We start from the raw sequence: 15,912 nt of genomic DNA, 5'->3' as shown, positions 1-15,912 counted from the left end.
TTCACTCAGCTCCAAGTAGAAGAACCTGGGCTTGAACCTGCATTCTGTCTGAGTCTCCCAGATTGGGACCTACTCACCATAAGACTTTCGGGCTTAAGCTTTCCCTTTAGCTTCTGGGAAAATGCATCGAAACTCATTCATACTAGAATGAAAATGACTGAAATAGGTTAATTGTATCCTCTTTCCCAGGACGTTCCAAGATATGGGCCCAAGCGTGACCTCTCTCTGTCTCAGATACCGCCAGCTGGTCGTGGTCCGGGATGGCCCTGGGCCACAGAAAGTTGATTTAATTGAACAATTTCTTTTGGAAATTTCCCCTAAAGCTAAGGCATTTTCCTCTAGGTGTCACTGGAAAGTTCCCAAGAACCTTCCTCCCTACCCATTCTGCCCAGTTGGCCCCAGGCCAGACAAGAGGTCAAGACAGGGAAGTGGCAACTCTGGGGCTTGTTCTGCTTTTCCCATTGTCAGCTGGTCTGTAGCCTGTGAACAGCTTCCTGATCCTTCGGGGAGGGGAACAGCGGAGGGTGGGGATGGGGTGCCTCACTGTGAAGAGCGGGACCTACAGGTATCTGAGGCCCAGCACCAGGCCTGGCGTCAATTGAGTGGTGTGGAAATGGAAGCCAGGAGTCCTGCAGAAGCACTCTGGAGCTCCCAGAGGCTGCCTCAGTGGCCCTCTCAAGGTCCCTGGGCTTAAGCAGAGAAGGGGCACTCAGGCTATGGATTCCAACAGACGGGATTTGAATCCTGGCTCCAGGGATTCCCACTGAGTGCTTCGGGGGAAGTGACTTAATCATTCAGGCCTTGACTTCCTCATTGTAAAAATGGGGACTCTGCCTTACTCACAGGCTGCCATGAGGCCTGAAGAGGGAACATACTGAAAGAGTCTAGCAACTCAGGCGGCAACGTGAGTAACTGGCAGCGGTGTCCTGGGGTGCCGTGCGGACAGGCAGTGGGTAGGTGTGCGGGGCTCAGCAGTGGGGTTCACCAGCAGGGTCTGCACCCTGTGACCTGCCAGCCATCTCCAGCCTGGCATGTGGTGGGTGTTAAATGACTAGGAACTCCCTGTCACCCTCATGGGAAGTCACCTTTCCCACTTGTCCCTCCCTCCCATGCCTGGGGGATGGATGTCACCTGTCCTTTTCTACCCCCCAGCTCCAAACCCACAAAGCCTCTTAGGGTCTAAGTTTAGCATGCCAAAGGAGCCAGATTCCTAATGGCAGAAATCTCCCTTCCTCCTGTTTTTGCCTCAGGGGTACAATCACTAAGGGCCTTGGATGGCTGACAGAGAATTCACTTCAGACCACACTTTTTTTTTTTTTTTTTTAGATTTTATTTATTTATTTGACAGACAGAGATCACAAGTAGGCAGAGAGAGAGAGAGGGAAGTAGGCTCCCCACTGAGCAGAGATCCTGATACGGGGCTCGATCCCAGGACCCTGAGATCACGACCTGAGCCAAAGGCAGAGGCTTAACCCACTGAGCCACCCAGGTGCCCCTAGATGTACACTTTTGAACAAAGTTTATATTTAGCAAATGACTCCAAGTCTATGTGCTGAAATATTAACAGTGGTATTATATACACATGCATACCATGCCCATACAGAACTTCTTTTCCTTTCTACACATTGAACATGTTCTTCAGGGGATAAGCATTATATTTATAATGAGAACAAAGTCATGGTGAGCAATATATTTTCCCTTGTATAACTGTATCTAGGTTGCTTTTTCTTTAAAGCCCTGAAACCTAAGGTGCTTGGGTGGCTCAGCTGGTTAAGCCACTGCCTTTGGCTCGGGTCATGGTCCCAGAGTCCCAGGATCCAGTTCCTCATCAGGCTTCCTTCTAAGCGGGGAGTCTGCTTCTCCCTTTGACCCTCCCCTGGCTTGTGCTCTCTTTCTCTCTCTCACTTTTTCTCTCAAAAAATTAAAGAGATAGATAGATAGACAGACAGACAGACAGAAAGACAGTACTGCAATCTATATTGTCAGGTAAGTCAAGGTAGAGATTGAATCGCTCAAATGTCTTGGCTACCAACCTCTCCTTGCTCATTTTGGTCCTGTGAGTCCTGAAGTACCTTTGAAAAAACCCCCGAGATTCCAGCTCAGTTTCTCTCCCCTCGACTCCACACCCATTTGCTGAGCACCATGTATCCGGCTCTGTGCCAGGGGCCGGGGGATTGTGCCAAAGATGGGGTGATGGCGGGACAAATGTGGCTGGGCCCCTGAAGGAAGGAAATACATGTCCTTTAGTGGCTGGCATTTCGAGATGAAAGAATTATACGCAGGAGGGAAAGAGTTAGAAGGTGGCTTCCCAGCTGGGCAGCGGATCACCACAGCTGCAACCTGAGTCCCCCACTGTCCTCTCAAGCTTTGCTGAGGCTTGAGGGACCCGGGTATGCTATGGAGCTCTCTGAAGAGAACCCCTCTTCCCTGCTCACTCAGAAATCTGGAGATCTGTGAAGCTGTGGAGATCTGGGTCCCTGGGGAGCAGCCACCAGGCCAGGCTCCTGGTGGCATTTCCTGGGGCCTGGAGGGAGTACTGACTCCAGAGGGCCTACGGCTGCCTGCGCAGAGCTGCCTCATTGCCGGATGAAGAGTGACTCCCCTGTCCTCAGGCCTCAGAGAGAGGTGGCCTTGGTGACCTGAATCTTTAGGGAGAGAGGTTGTGCCTGGCAGGTTCCCAGGAGGCTCAACCTGCAGCTACCATCCCTGCCAGGGCTGAGAGCACCAGCTGCCCCCGGCTGCCAATGAGACGAGAGAAGCAGGGCCAAGGTGTGGAGCTCCGAGGCCTGGGCTCTATCCTGGCCCTGCCACTCATTCTCTGGGCCCATTTGGATACTTGTTACCCAGGATGTGCCAGACACAATGTGAGATACTTTCCATTTTTAGGAATGTGTTTTCTCTCTTTCCCAGGTGAGGATACTGTGTCTTAGAGAGGCTCTGTAAATTGCACAAAGTCACACAGCTGGAATTTCCAGTTGGTTCTCTCTGGCTCCAAAGCTGCGGCTGTCTTTCTGTCACAGGGCAGGTCTCTGCATCTCCCATCTCTTCTTCCTCCTGTAAAGAGGTTTGGACTCAACTTGATGAAGGGAGGAGGCAGGAAGGAAGCCCTTCAGCTAGAGAAGCCACCAGAGGGCTTACTGTCATTGCCATCGGAACCACTGGGCTTGGGGGCAAGGGTCCCCCACCATTGCTTGGGTTTGCGCCAAAGTTTCTGGTTTCTCAGGGGTGGGGGCCAGAGTGGTCCCATCTGGGGTCTGAGGTACTCCCTCCCACCCTCCTCCACTGGCCCCATGCCACCCAGTAGGCTGTTTTTATTATCCTTTTCTTTCCTTCTTTCTCTTTCACCACCTAGGGTCAGAAAATCGACTTAAGAAGAAAAATACAAATAAAGTGTTTTCTCCAGTGAAAACCCTGATCACAGGAGAAGCTGTGACTGGAGCCTACTTTCTGCAAACTTTCGAGGATTCTGTAGGCTCTACTTTCTCCAGGCTCGCTTTTTCCCTGAAGGCCAGCAGGCCCCATGTCCTCTGCCCCTCAGGGTTCTGGGAGCAGACTTCCAGCCGTGATTCTACGGCCCTGTCCCAGGCCTCACTGTAACACCCTCCCAGCAGCCCTGCTTTGTTATGGTAGAAGAAAGCAGCCCCTGGGCATTTGGTCCTGCGACCATTTTGATGAAGTTCTAGAACCTAGGTGAGGTTCGGTGGGCTGAGGTCCGGAGCCGATGACCAAGAAAGAATTCTTGAGACATCTTTGGTGCAAAATGGTGGTTTATTAAAGCACGGGGACAGGACCCATGGGCAGGAAGAGCTACTGCCCCGGGCCTGTGGAGTGGCTGGTTATATACACAGGAGTTGGGTAGGTGAGGACAAAGGGGTGTTCAGAAGGGCTATTGAGGTAAAGACGAGTATCAGGATATTGAAGGCCTGGTTACTATCAAGCCAAGGCCACTTTCCCTCTAAATGAGGTATTAACATAAAGACAATTGGGAGTCTCCTGGTGGAATGTTACATTCCTGCTATCAACCATACTTGTTAATGAGATTTAGGTTTAGAAGAAATGTAACTTTATTTTTCCTTCTACCTCCGCCTCCTTCGGTTTTTTATGGAGGGGAGAGTGACGTTAGGGCTTGAGGAACTGAGTTCTGGGTCTTGGAAATTGGGCTATTGATAAGGTAACTTCTTTGTTGTAAATCTCAAGGACATTTGCAAACCAAGGGAGACTCCTGCCTTACAGGACTGTGATCTCTGCAAGCTAACCATTTGTTCTTCTTTTAGGGCAGTCAGGGGTGTCTGAGGAATGTCACACATATTACCAAGGGGAGTGGGTGGAGAGGGGGTGCAAGGCGCCAGCCCCTGCTCCGTCCTCAGCCAGCCTCCTGCTCCCTCATCAATTTGAAAGATGAGAAAACTGAGGCCATACAACTAAAAGGCAAGTCTGCCATCTCTGAGTCCCGGCCCTTGGCTTAGGTGAGTGTGGCTTCTGATGGGGTCATCCTGTGCTGCTTTTCCCATCCTTTTTAAGATTTTATTTATTTATTTGACAGAGAGAGCACAAGCAGGGGGAGCAGCAGGCAGCGAGAGAGAGAGAGAGAGAGAGAGAGAGAGAGAGAGAGGCAGACTCCCCGCTGAGCAGAGTCCCACATGGGGCTAGATCCCAGGACTCTGGGATCATGACCTGAGGTGAGGACAGACACTAAACTGACTGAGCCACCCAGACAGCCCTTATGGAGCTTCCTCCCCGAAGTTGTCTGTAGTCTGGAATGCAGCCTATCTCACTGGGTTTCCCAGGTTCTTGCTAGCAGGTCCTAGACTGGCCCTCCTACAGGAACTGAAGCTACCTTCTGCTTCATTCCCACTGACTAGCAAACCCAGAGCTTTGTTTCTCCCCCACATGACACTGAAAACCTATGGGCCTGCTGCAGGCTCCACTGAAAAAGGACTCCCTGACCACTTGCCCTTGTCTCCTTCTACCCCAGAGAGGAAATAGCAATCCCCCAGGACACATGTGTTGGGAGGCCGGCAGCGGGGCTCTGTTCCAGCCCTTGGAATCTTGCGAATGGGGGGAACCTAGCACTCTGGCTCTCCTTCCAGATAAGATAAAGTTTCCTTTTGTTACTGTTGCCTTAGGAGTTGACCTTGCCAGGGGCCAAAAATGTTAATGAGGTCCCAAGAGGAAACCTGCCAGGTGGACTGAGCTCTGAACTGAAAGTCACATGGGACTAGGAGGATTCCCAGAGGTGTGACTTCGGGCAAATCAGGTTGCCTTTCTGAGCCTGCCTTGCCAGGGGTTGGCAAGACAATGAGACAACACTGCAATGTTTGTGGCTTTGGAAAGGTGCTCATCATACGTTGGTCTGCAAAAACAGGTCACAAAAAGTTGCCTCCGGTAGGTCCCCATGGATGTGGCATATAGATAAATACTGGACACCATGTGCTATAATGTTAGGAGTGTGTATTCTGGATGATGGGCTCATAGATGGCTTATATCTCTCCTTTCTTACTTATCTATATTTTCTCATGTTTTTTCTACAGTGACCATGAATTACATATTTATCAGCTATTTCCAGAACAGTGCTGCAGAACAGAGCAGCCCCGGAACCAGTGGCTTACATCACAAGGATCTATTCTTGTGCTCATGGTCTGCAGTTAGACTGATGTGGGCTGGCCTTGGCGGGGCTGCTCTGGCAGGTCAGCCCAGCTCCTTACTGCAGGCTTCGGTTCAGGTCTATTCCATGTGTCTTCATTTTGGGACTCTGGCTGAAGGGACAGCAGCTAGCTAGGACTTGCTTCTCTTTCCAGGTCACCAGAGCCCGAAGTGCACAAGTATCTAGAAAGCCCCTGCCTACATCATTTCAATAATGTATCATTGGCTAAAGCAAGACACACGTTGGCCAAGCCCAGCATCGAGGGAGCAGGGAAGTGAGTATACACCACTGCAAGGGGAGGGAAATGAAGGTATGTTGAATAATGGCCCAGATTTACTAGTTATCATTTGCATAACAAAATGAGCATGCTGTACTTCGTGAGATGTATTCATATCGTCCACTAGAGAGAATCCTATAAGGCTCCCTAAGGATAAGATAGGGAGCCATTGTATTACCTTGTTAGAGGTCAGAAGAAATGTTCAAGGGATAGGCTGACCGTCTCTTCCCTCAGCCTCTCTGTCCCTTTAAGACAACCAGACGCTACCATCATTGACACCTGCAGTCCCACAAAAGAAGGTGGAAAACACAGGCTATGGGCGATTATAGCCAAAGGCCAGACATTTGCTAGTTCCCGTCCAGATCTGTTTGAATCCACTTCCTGATGATTTCCTCTCTTCTGGCTTCTCTCAGTTCATTCAGCCATTCACTCAAGAAATATTTACTGACCACCTACTATGTGCTGGCACACTTCCAGCAAGGATGGGGTTATGTTGGAGAATAAGGCGAGTATCAATGCATAAGAAAATCTCCCTAGAGTATACATTCTAGTGGGGAGATGGAATGGGTGCTGGGTGTGGTGGGAAATGGTAGTGATGTTGATAATGCCAAGTAGTGTAAATGCTAAGAATGAAATAAAATAGGGTAGCGCTCCTGAAATCAATAGGGCAGGGCAGGGCAGGGCTACTTTGGGAGATGAAATTAGGGAAGAACCCTGAGTAAGTGCTGTTGTAAGTCATTAGAGGTGCCTCTTAGAATCTGATATTTCTATCTGGGCCCTCCAGACTTGACTGTGAGTCCCACTTAAGAACTCGGCTTGGATTTTTCCCACCAGCTCACTCCCTACTTTGGCCTGTTTTGGGGAGCTTTCCTATCCTAGCTGTCTTTCTGAACCCAGCTCAGCTTCCCATTGGCTGGCTGGTGCCCCAATCAGCTTAACTAGTTCTCATCATAGAAGATACCCTGGGGAGCCTTGTGACCCTTGATCTCAGGATCAGTGGGTTCAAGCCTCACATTGGGCATAGAGCTTACTTTAAAAAAATAAAAAAATAAAAAATAAAAAGAGAAGCCCCGGGTGGCTCAGTCGGTTAAGTGTCTGCCTTTGGCTCAGGTCATGATCCCAGGGGCCTGGGATCGAGTCCTCATCACGCTTCCTGTTCAGTAGGGAGTCGTCTTCTCCTTCTCCCTTTGCCGCGCCCCCCCCATTCTACTCTTTCACTCTCTCTCAAATAAATAAGTAAAATCTTTGAGAAAAGGAGAGACCCCCAGAAAATCTATTAGGTCAAGCCAACCATTTATTGAACTCCTACTGTGTACCAAACTAACAGGCATTTATCGAGCACCTTTTATAAACCAAACCAATAGGTGTTGATTAAGCATCTATTTGATACCAAACCTATAGTTATTTATGGAGTGCTTACTGTGTATGCAAGCCAATAAATATTTACAGATGGCCTCCAACTTATGATGATTCAACTTATGATTTTTCAACTTTATGATGGTACAAAGTGTAACGCATATCTCATAGAAACTATACTTCAAATTTTAAATTTTGATCTTTACCTGGGCTAGCTCTATGTGCACAGTTCTCTGTCACAGTGGCAGTGCCCTACAGCTCCCAAGCAGCCATGTGACCTTGAGTGTAAACAACTGATACATTTCAACCATTCTGCTTTTCACTCTCAGCACAGTATTCAACAAGTTACTAGGCCTATTCAACACTTTAGTTTAAAATAGGCTGTGTGTTAGATGATTTCGCCCAACTGTGGGCTACTACGAGTGTTCTGAGCACGTTTTGGCTGGGCAAGCTAGGCTAAGCGCTCATGTTCGTTAAGTTAGGTGTGTTAAATGCATTTTTGACTTACAATATTTTCAAATTACAGAAGTGGATTAATTGGGATGTAACACTATCATTAAGCCAAGGAAGCTCTCTATTTACAGTGTGCCTGGAATTGAGGAGAACATAAACTTTCTAGCTAATTCTAAGAACGTGCAGTGCAGTGGTAGAGCCAAATGTTACATGACTGCGGCTGTAAAAGGCAGAGCTTAGTAACCAGAAGTGCTATGCTGTGCAGAATAGCCTGTAAGCCCTTTGAGAATCTAGGGATGGGCCTAGAGATCAGTGGGGGGAAAAGGGTGGCTGCATGTGGCTTCCTGGAGGAGGGGAAGCCAGAGCTGGGCTTTCAAGGATAGATAGGGCTTAGATAGAAGAGAAGAGTAGGGACAGAGGGAACATGGCTGGCATGGTATGTATATGTTTCCTATGTTTCCAAACCCTAGGTTATAATTCTGGGCATTCATTATTTGGGCCTGGTGTCCTCTCCTTTCTGGTTTTCCAGCATTCTTGCGACAGCCAGTTCCTCCATGACCCCTTTTTGTCTGTGGCCCCAGCTGATTCCTCGGCATTCTATAATAATTTGCCTGGGTGATCAAGGGCTGATGTCATCAGGCTAATGTCAGAATGGGCATCCCTGGGAAAAGGTGTTTATGAAACTTTCAGTAGAGAAGGGCATAGAAAGGTTAGCTTGAGCATATCCAAGTACAGTGTATCTCTGGTCTAGGTATCCTCCTACCTCCTGCCACAGATGTCTTTAAAAACAATCATGTGGGGGCGTCTGGGTGGCTCATTTGGTTAAGAGTCTGCCTTTAGCTCATGTTGTGATCCCGGTGTCCCTGGGTTGAGCCCGGTGGCAGGCTCTCTGCTCAGCTCTGCTTCTCCTTCTCCCTCTGCTCCTCCCCCTGTTCATGTGCTCTCTCTCTCTCTCTCTCTCTCAAATAATTAAATAAAATCTTAAAAAAAAATAAAAACAATCATGTTCATTTCCTCTGCCTGGAGCTTTGAGATAGCAACCAGGCTGTTTAGAACTTATTAGATTTGAGGGATGGGCTCAGTGGTCCCTTCTTATATTTCTGGAGGCAGGAAGAATGGCGTATTATTTTATTACTCTGATGGCTAATAAGATAGTCTACTTTCCAGAAATCAGTCATGAGAATCGGCTCACCTCTCTTAGTCTGTTTCCTTAACTGCAAAATGCAAGTTAAGGGATTAAGTAAAACAGCATATTTATAGTGTTGGGAGTGGAGTCAAGTACCCAGTGCATGTTCGGGGAATGCAGATGCCCTTCATTCCCTTGTTATACCCCATCTAGTGGCAAGTCCAACACAGCAACATGTGCTCCTGCTCAGCCCCTAATCAACCATCCTTCTTCCCTCTCCAACCCCTCCCTGCGCAGTCCACAGAAGACCAGGTCCTTGAGCCTCTATCATGATGGGGCTGCAGCCGGTGACTAGGCTCCTGGGCAGGGAAGAGGGAGACCCCAGCAGGATCAATGTCATTCCTACTGAGGAGGACTCACAGTGTAGTGAACTGTGCACTCTTTGGAGCACCCTTGGGGAAGACGCTCAGGCAAGCTCTGCTACAAGGCACTCTGGGCTGGGGTACAGACCATCTGTTGCCCCCAGACTACTGGATATCTTCCCACAGAGGGAGCCTTTGGGGACGGCTGTGTAAGGCAGTACCCAGCCTCTACTTGCCTACAACTTTGACCTCACCCTCATGATCCTGCCATGCTGTTCTCTGTCTTTGTCTGCGTTTCCTCTTCACTTCTCTCTTCCCACCCAATAATTCCAGGTCTTTGTGCCTGCTGGTCCCTCTACCTACAGAGCCCTTCCCCTTCCTTCACCCTCCTAGTCAACATCTTCTTCACCAGTCTGGCTCAGATGTCTCTTCTTCTGGGAAGCCTTCCCTGACCCACCCCTCTTGGTGTATCCAGTCCCCTATACATGTCTCTGTGCCTTGGTTTCTGTACCTGGAAAATGGGGTTGATGATGTTAGTATTACTGTAGCTAGTCACACGGTAGTGGTACGAATTAAATGAGATAATAGTAAAAACTACCTTGTAAAGGGCTGTGTAAGTGAGCACCATTGTCAATGATAGGTATGTGTCCAAAGGACATTGGTCTATGAGCGTGTCATACTGTATAGTGGGGGATGAGAGCCCACAGTGCAGCAATGCAGAAGGAGTGCTGGACTCCGAGGTAGAAAACCTGCTTTTGTCTGCTGCGGGGCTAAGTGTCCCTGAGCCAGCCCTTGTCCTCTCTGGGCTCCAGTTTCCTTCTCTGCATATGGATGTGGCCTCCATGGGCTCTCTTTGGCTCAGAGTCTCTGGGTCCTGGGCCGTGCAGGTGTTGCCTAAGCTCCGAGACCCTTCCCAGATCCCACGCTGGACAGCTCCTGTGGTATTCTGGGAGGCAGCAGAGGCTCGCAACTCTCAGCATCTGGACAGCACCTCAGATTGCGAGGATGGAGAACCCAGCTGAAGTCAGGCCCGAGTATCCAGCTGGGGTTGGGGAGACTGCGGAGTTTCCTTCCAGAGGAAAAGGGTAGGGACCAGCAGCAGCGAGGCCTCAGAGAAGAGGTTGGAGGGGTCTAGACCAACTCTAGCCCCTTAGTGGAGGAACTAAGAGACTGTATGTAGCCTTTGGGATTTGGCTACAATTTTTCGGGCTGAGATCACCAAAATCATTTAGACCCTGATGTCTTGATTGGCCCTAATCCAGATATAAGACACAGGGTTCTCACCTGATGCTATGGAAAAGAAAAATTTTCCACTGTGATTGTTCAGAATCTTATTAGGCATCAAGGGCATTATCCCACACACAGCGACTCTGTCATATCCAAGACTATGAGAATTTTTTAAAGTCCTTTGGTGTGTCTTTGATGCTAGATCCAGTAATTGGCTGTTAGGTTTTAAAGGCTTGGCATTTCTACTGTGAGTCATAACTGTTCATTGACATACCTCGTTTATTGCTTAATGCCATTTATAGCCCTAAAAGATAATATGCATAGCATGAAAATTTTTTAAACTGCCCTTCTTTAAATAGACTCTCTATTGTATACTTTTTTTCTGGGTCTTTCATTCACTTGTTTACCCATGAAATGTTCCTCTGTTGTCTCCTGCGTACTGGCAACTTCTCTCACTTTCACACCCTCACACCCATGATGTAAGTTAATCATCAGGACCACCCCAGGAGCCAGGGGTTGTTATTCTGTTTTCACAAGTGAGGGGAATGTCACTCAGAGAGTTTGAGTGACTTGCCCAAGGCCGCGTGGCACATGACTGAATCAGGATTTCAACTTAGGACTTGAACTTTTAATTGTATCCTGTTTGCCTCCTTTCTCCTTCTCAGCCCCTCACCCCCATTGTCTCCATGCCCTGCCCCTACTGTTTTGAAGCAGAGAACACTGAGGAGAGTTAAAATTGGGTAGATGGAAGACAAAAAGATATTGTTGAGTGTCAACTTTATTTTCATGTACTTATTAATTCTTTCAACACAGATCAGTGAGAACTGGCTAAACAGGAACACAGGTCTTAGCCCAGAGACCTAAAGGTCATGGTCACCTATTACATACCAGGACCCATGGGAGCTCCATAGCACCTTATTATTACCCTGGGTAAGGAATGTAAATTAAAAAGAGTCACAAATAACTAGGACTCAAGTGTCTGGTCCTATAGAAGAGGGTCTAAGGAAATGAGAAGGAGGAAATTCTACCAATTAAAAATGAAGTCTGAACGTGAAGCAGAAAAAGAGGGAAAAAGTCATCCATTCTAAAAGACTTCTGTTCCCACTAATCTCATGATGTTAGATTAGGATGTTTCACATAGTGGCCAGATAGGGTATGAAACCACATCCTTGGGAAGGAGGTGTTGTGAGGTTAGGGAAATAGTGACGCGGCATTGGCACCATCAAATCCTGGGCATTCTCTCAGGCCAGTAGCTTGATCTCTTCTTGCCTTGCTTCTTTATCTAGAAAAGGGAGATCTTTCCCATCTCTTGGGATGTTACTAGTAGATTCAATGACACGTGCAAAGCCCTTGGTGCAGTTCCTGGGGTGTGGCAACTCCTTGAAAATTGCTATTTCAATTCCACGAGTTCTATTAAAGTAGTTGTTCCAGAGTAGAGAGGACCCAAAATTGGGGCCTGGACATAAAGGCTAACACAGCATAGGCATGAATCTTTGCAAATATACACTCTTTTTCCCAAAGTGCTGATGAGACCCCCTACATCCCTTCACAGAGTTGGTCTACATGAAAGTGACATGAGATCTAATTTGGGAACTGTAATGGAGAGTTCATGTGCCAATGGCAAATGCTAATGATGATTGCAAACAAAGGGTGGTAGCCTATATGAATGAAAACTCTTTTTCATTCTCTGGAGGAAAAGAAATGCTTACTTGAGACCGCTGGTTGGGTGCTTTCATCTGAAGAAAACCAATACAATATGCGACACAACATGGTGGAGAGAAACCTAGACTTCCAGTAAGAGGACCAAATCCCAGCTCCACCCTTGAACAAGCTTTGACACGGGTGGGCAAGTCACCAGGTGTCCTGCCTTGTTGATGGGAATACTTGTCTTAGGACCTGCTTTATCTCTATCACAGAGCTATTGTTGGAACAAAGAGGTGTCTTCCTCAAAAAATTAAACATAGAGTTACCAAACTATCCAGCGATTGTACTTCTGGGTATACACCCCAAAGAACTGAAAGCAGGGACTCAAAGAGATGTTGGTACTCCCATGTTCACAGCATTATTATTCACAATAGCCCAAAGGTAGAAGTAGCCCAAATGTCCATCAACAGATAAATTAATTTTTTTAAAATGTTGTATCTACGGACAACAGACTACTATTTAGCCTAAATAAGAAGTGAAGTTATAGTACATGCTATATCACTGATGAAACTTGAAACCCTTATACTTTTTTAAATAAACCAGACACAAAGGGGCAAGTATTGTGTGATTCCACTTATATGACGTGCTTTCAACCATCAAACTGATAGAGAAAAAAATTAGAATAATGGTTACCGGGAGTGGGGTGAGGGAGAGGAATGGGAGTTATTGCTTAATGGGTGTGGAGTTTCAGTATGGGGTGATAAAAAGGTTTTGAAGATGGATGACCATGATGGTTGCCCAACAATATGCATGAACTTAATGCCTCTGAACCATACACTCAAAACACTTAAAATGATACTTCTGTATTATGTGTATTTTACCATAATTTAGAGGATGATAGTTTTCCTTTTTAAAGAAATGGTGTAATATGGGAGAAAATGGTTTACAATATGTAGAGCAATATGAACCAATGAGCTGTGGTAAAGAGATTAGGATATAGTATTTGCATTTCTGTTACAGCAACCATCAAACTTGGGGTCCCTTCCTTGAACTTCCTACAGCTGTCTTCTCATCTGTACAATATCAGGAAGCTGTCGATATGAAAAAGAAATAGCACCCATGAAGAGAATTGAAAATGGGGCTTCCTGTAGAAAGTAAAAGCAGGAATGGGGGGACTGATGTTTTTTCTGACACACTTTGAAGAACAATTGGACTCTTCATTATTTTTTAAAAATTTATTTATTTATATGAGAGAATGAGAGAGAGAGAACAAGTGAGAAAGTCCGTGGGGAGAGGTAGAGGGAGAAGCAGACTTCGCACTGACCAGGGAGCCCGACCCCAGGACCCTGGGATCATGACCTGACCTGAAAGCAGACACTTAACCAACTGAGCCACACGTGTGTCCCCAACTGGACTTTTTAAACTGTGAAGATATAGGGGTGCCTAGCTGGCTCAGTTGGTGGAGTGTGCAACTCTGGATCTTGGGGTTATGAGTTCAAGCCTCATGCTGGGTGAAGAGATTCCTTAAAAAATAAAATAAAATCTTAGGGGTGCCTGGGTGGCTCAGTCGGTTAAGCATCTGCCTTCAGCTCAGGTCATGATTCCAGGGTCCTGGGATCAAGTCCCACTTTGGGCTCCCTGCTCAGTGGGAAGCCTGCTTCTCCTTCTCCCACTCCCCCTGCTTGTGTTCCCTCTCTCACTGTCTCTCTCTCTCTCTCTCTGCCAAATAAATAAATAAATAAAATCTTTAAAAATAAAATAAAATCTTGAAAAACTAATGAGATAATAAACTATGCAGATACAGGTGTTTCACAAAAACAAATGTAACTTTGGCCTTATAGGAGGCCAAATTAGTGAAAAGAAAAAATGTCAAATGTTTTTAATGCATTACTTTGCTTATGCTTCTCTTTTACTATGATAGAATGAACAGGGCCAATGAAACCTGGGTGTGATTGTCAGAAGGAGGTAGCGGACAAACACGGAGCACCCTGTGTTCTTCCTCTTTGCTTGCTAGGCACCCAGTGAGCAGCAGGCCCTGTCCCAGGACCCTCCATGCACGCCCCCTGTAAGTGAATCAAATGGCTTTCCTGTTTTTTAGTCAGTCTCTCAAGACTCTGGAGCCCAGGCCTGGATTGTCCAGAGCTTGGTATTCTCATGTGAGCTTTGCTGGTGGTGGTTAACAACCTCCAAAACCAGGACCAAACTCAGGATCTGAGGGACCTGTCAAGATATCTTTGAAGTTCTTCCTACTTGGAGGTCTTAGCCCCTTTGATTATAACACCTAGAATAAAAAATCCAGTGTTGGGCACCTGGGTGGCTCAGTGGATTAAGCCACTGCCTTCGGCTCAGGTCATGATCTCAGGGTCCTGGGATCGAGTCCCACATCGGGCTCTCTGCTCAGCAGGGAGCCTGCTTCCCTCTCTCTCTCTCTGCCTGCCTCTCTGTCTACTGTGATCTCTCTCTGTCAAATAAATAAATAAAATCTTTTAAATAAAAATAAAAAAAAAATATATATAAAAAAAAAAAAAATCCAGTGTTAAACTCTGTGTATAAAGGGTAGTATATATAAATAAATAAACTTTAACTTTGGTGGTAAGTTGGCGCAATTTCTAAATATCACGTCACAGGTACTAACTCAATCTGCCCATTAATGCTTTTTTAACATCTTTATGGAGATGGATTTCACATACTGTGCCATATACCCATTTAAAGTGCACCCTTTAGGGACACCTGGGTGGCTCAGTTGGTTAAGCAGCTGCCTTCGGCTCAGGTCATGATCCCAGCGTCCTGGGATCAAGTCCCACATCGGGCTCCTTGCTCGGCAGGGAGCCTGCTTCTCCCTCTGCCTCTGCCTCTGCCTGCCATTCTGTCTGCCTGTGCTCGCTCTCTCTCCCTCCCTCTCTCTCTGATAAATAAATAAAATCTTTAAAAAAATAAAATAAAGTGCACCCTTTAATGTTTTTTGGTATATTATTAATCTTATAAAATTGTAATTATATATATCATATATCATAAAATTTATCATTTTAAGCATTTTTTAAAAGATTTTATTTATTTGACAGCAATCACAAGTAGGCAGAGAGGCAGGCAGAGAGAGAGAAAGGGAAGCAGGCTCCCTGCTGAGCACAGAGCCCCATACAGGGCTCAATGCCAGGACTCTGAGATCATGACCTGAGCCGAAGGCAGAAGCTTCAACCCACTGAGCCACCCAGGTGCCCCTCATTTTAAGCATTTTTAAGCATGCAGTTCAGAGGCATTCATTAATTACATTCACGATGTTATGTCATTGAATATCTGTGAAGACACCTATAGATGGGAAATTGAGTCTGAGTAAGGCTAACAAATTTACCCATAGTTACTCGGTGAGGAAGTGGCCAGGTAGAGTTGCAAACCTAACTCTAATTCGGCCAACTTTGAAAGCTGAGCTCTTCCCAGTGTGTCTGTCATGTGGCCTTCTACTGAGGCAGAGAAGTTCTTTGGAGGTAAGCAGGGCAGGGTGGCTGGAAGGTGGGCTCGATAGTGCCTACAGGAGCCGGCCGGGGAAATAACAGAGTACATTTTGGCCCCTTGAGGCTCCTCACCTGACCTTCCCATTTGACCTTGAACAAGTTAACTTGTGTTCTCCTTTGTGCCTATCATGGTTCTCCTTTGAGGACATGAAGAAGCCACCTTCCTGGCCAAACTTTGTGTGAAAGAAGGACCCACCACTGTCTCTGCTTGCTCATTCCTTGTTATTCCCCAGCATACCGAGATGCAGTCCCATGGCTCCTCTGATGTGACCCCCAGTGACCATATGCAATGGCTGCCCCTCTCGGCGGCTGTG

General features: G+C 46.9%; 1 long non-coding RNA gene across 1 annotated transcript; it reads left to right on the top strand.

Annotated features, from left to right (window-relative positions):
• Positions 1-4,667: 4,667 nt before the first annotated feature.
• LOC116590675 lies at positions 4,668-6,942 on the top strand. The gene is made up of 3 exons (XR_004285698.1): positions 4,668-5,385; positions 5,532-5,687; positions 5,799-6,942. It is a non-coding gene; the product is annotated as an uncharacterized LOC116590675 (long non-coding RNA).
• The last annotated feature ends 8,970 nt before the right edge of the window (positions 6,943-15,912 follow it).

This window comes from Mustela erminea, chromosome 5 (assembly GCF_009829155.1).
Source record: "Mustela erminea isolate mMusErm1 chromosome 5, mMusErm1.Pri, whole genome shotgun sequence".
In the NCBI taxonomy this organism is placed as follows: Eukaryota; Metazoa; Chordata; class Mammalia; order Carnivora; family Mustelidae; genus Mustela; species Mustela erminea.
The sequence above is the reverse complement of the archived record's forward strand: the minus strand, read 5'-3'. Positions and strand labels throughout refer to the sequence as shown.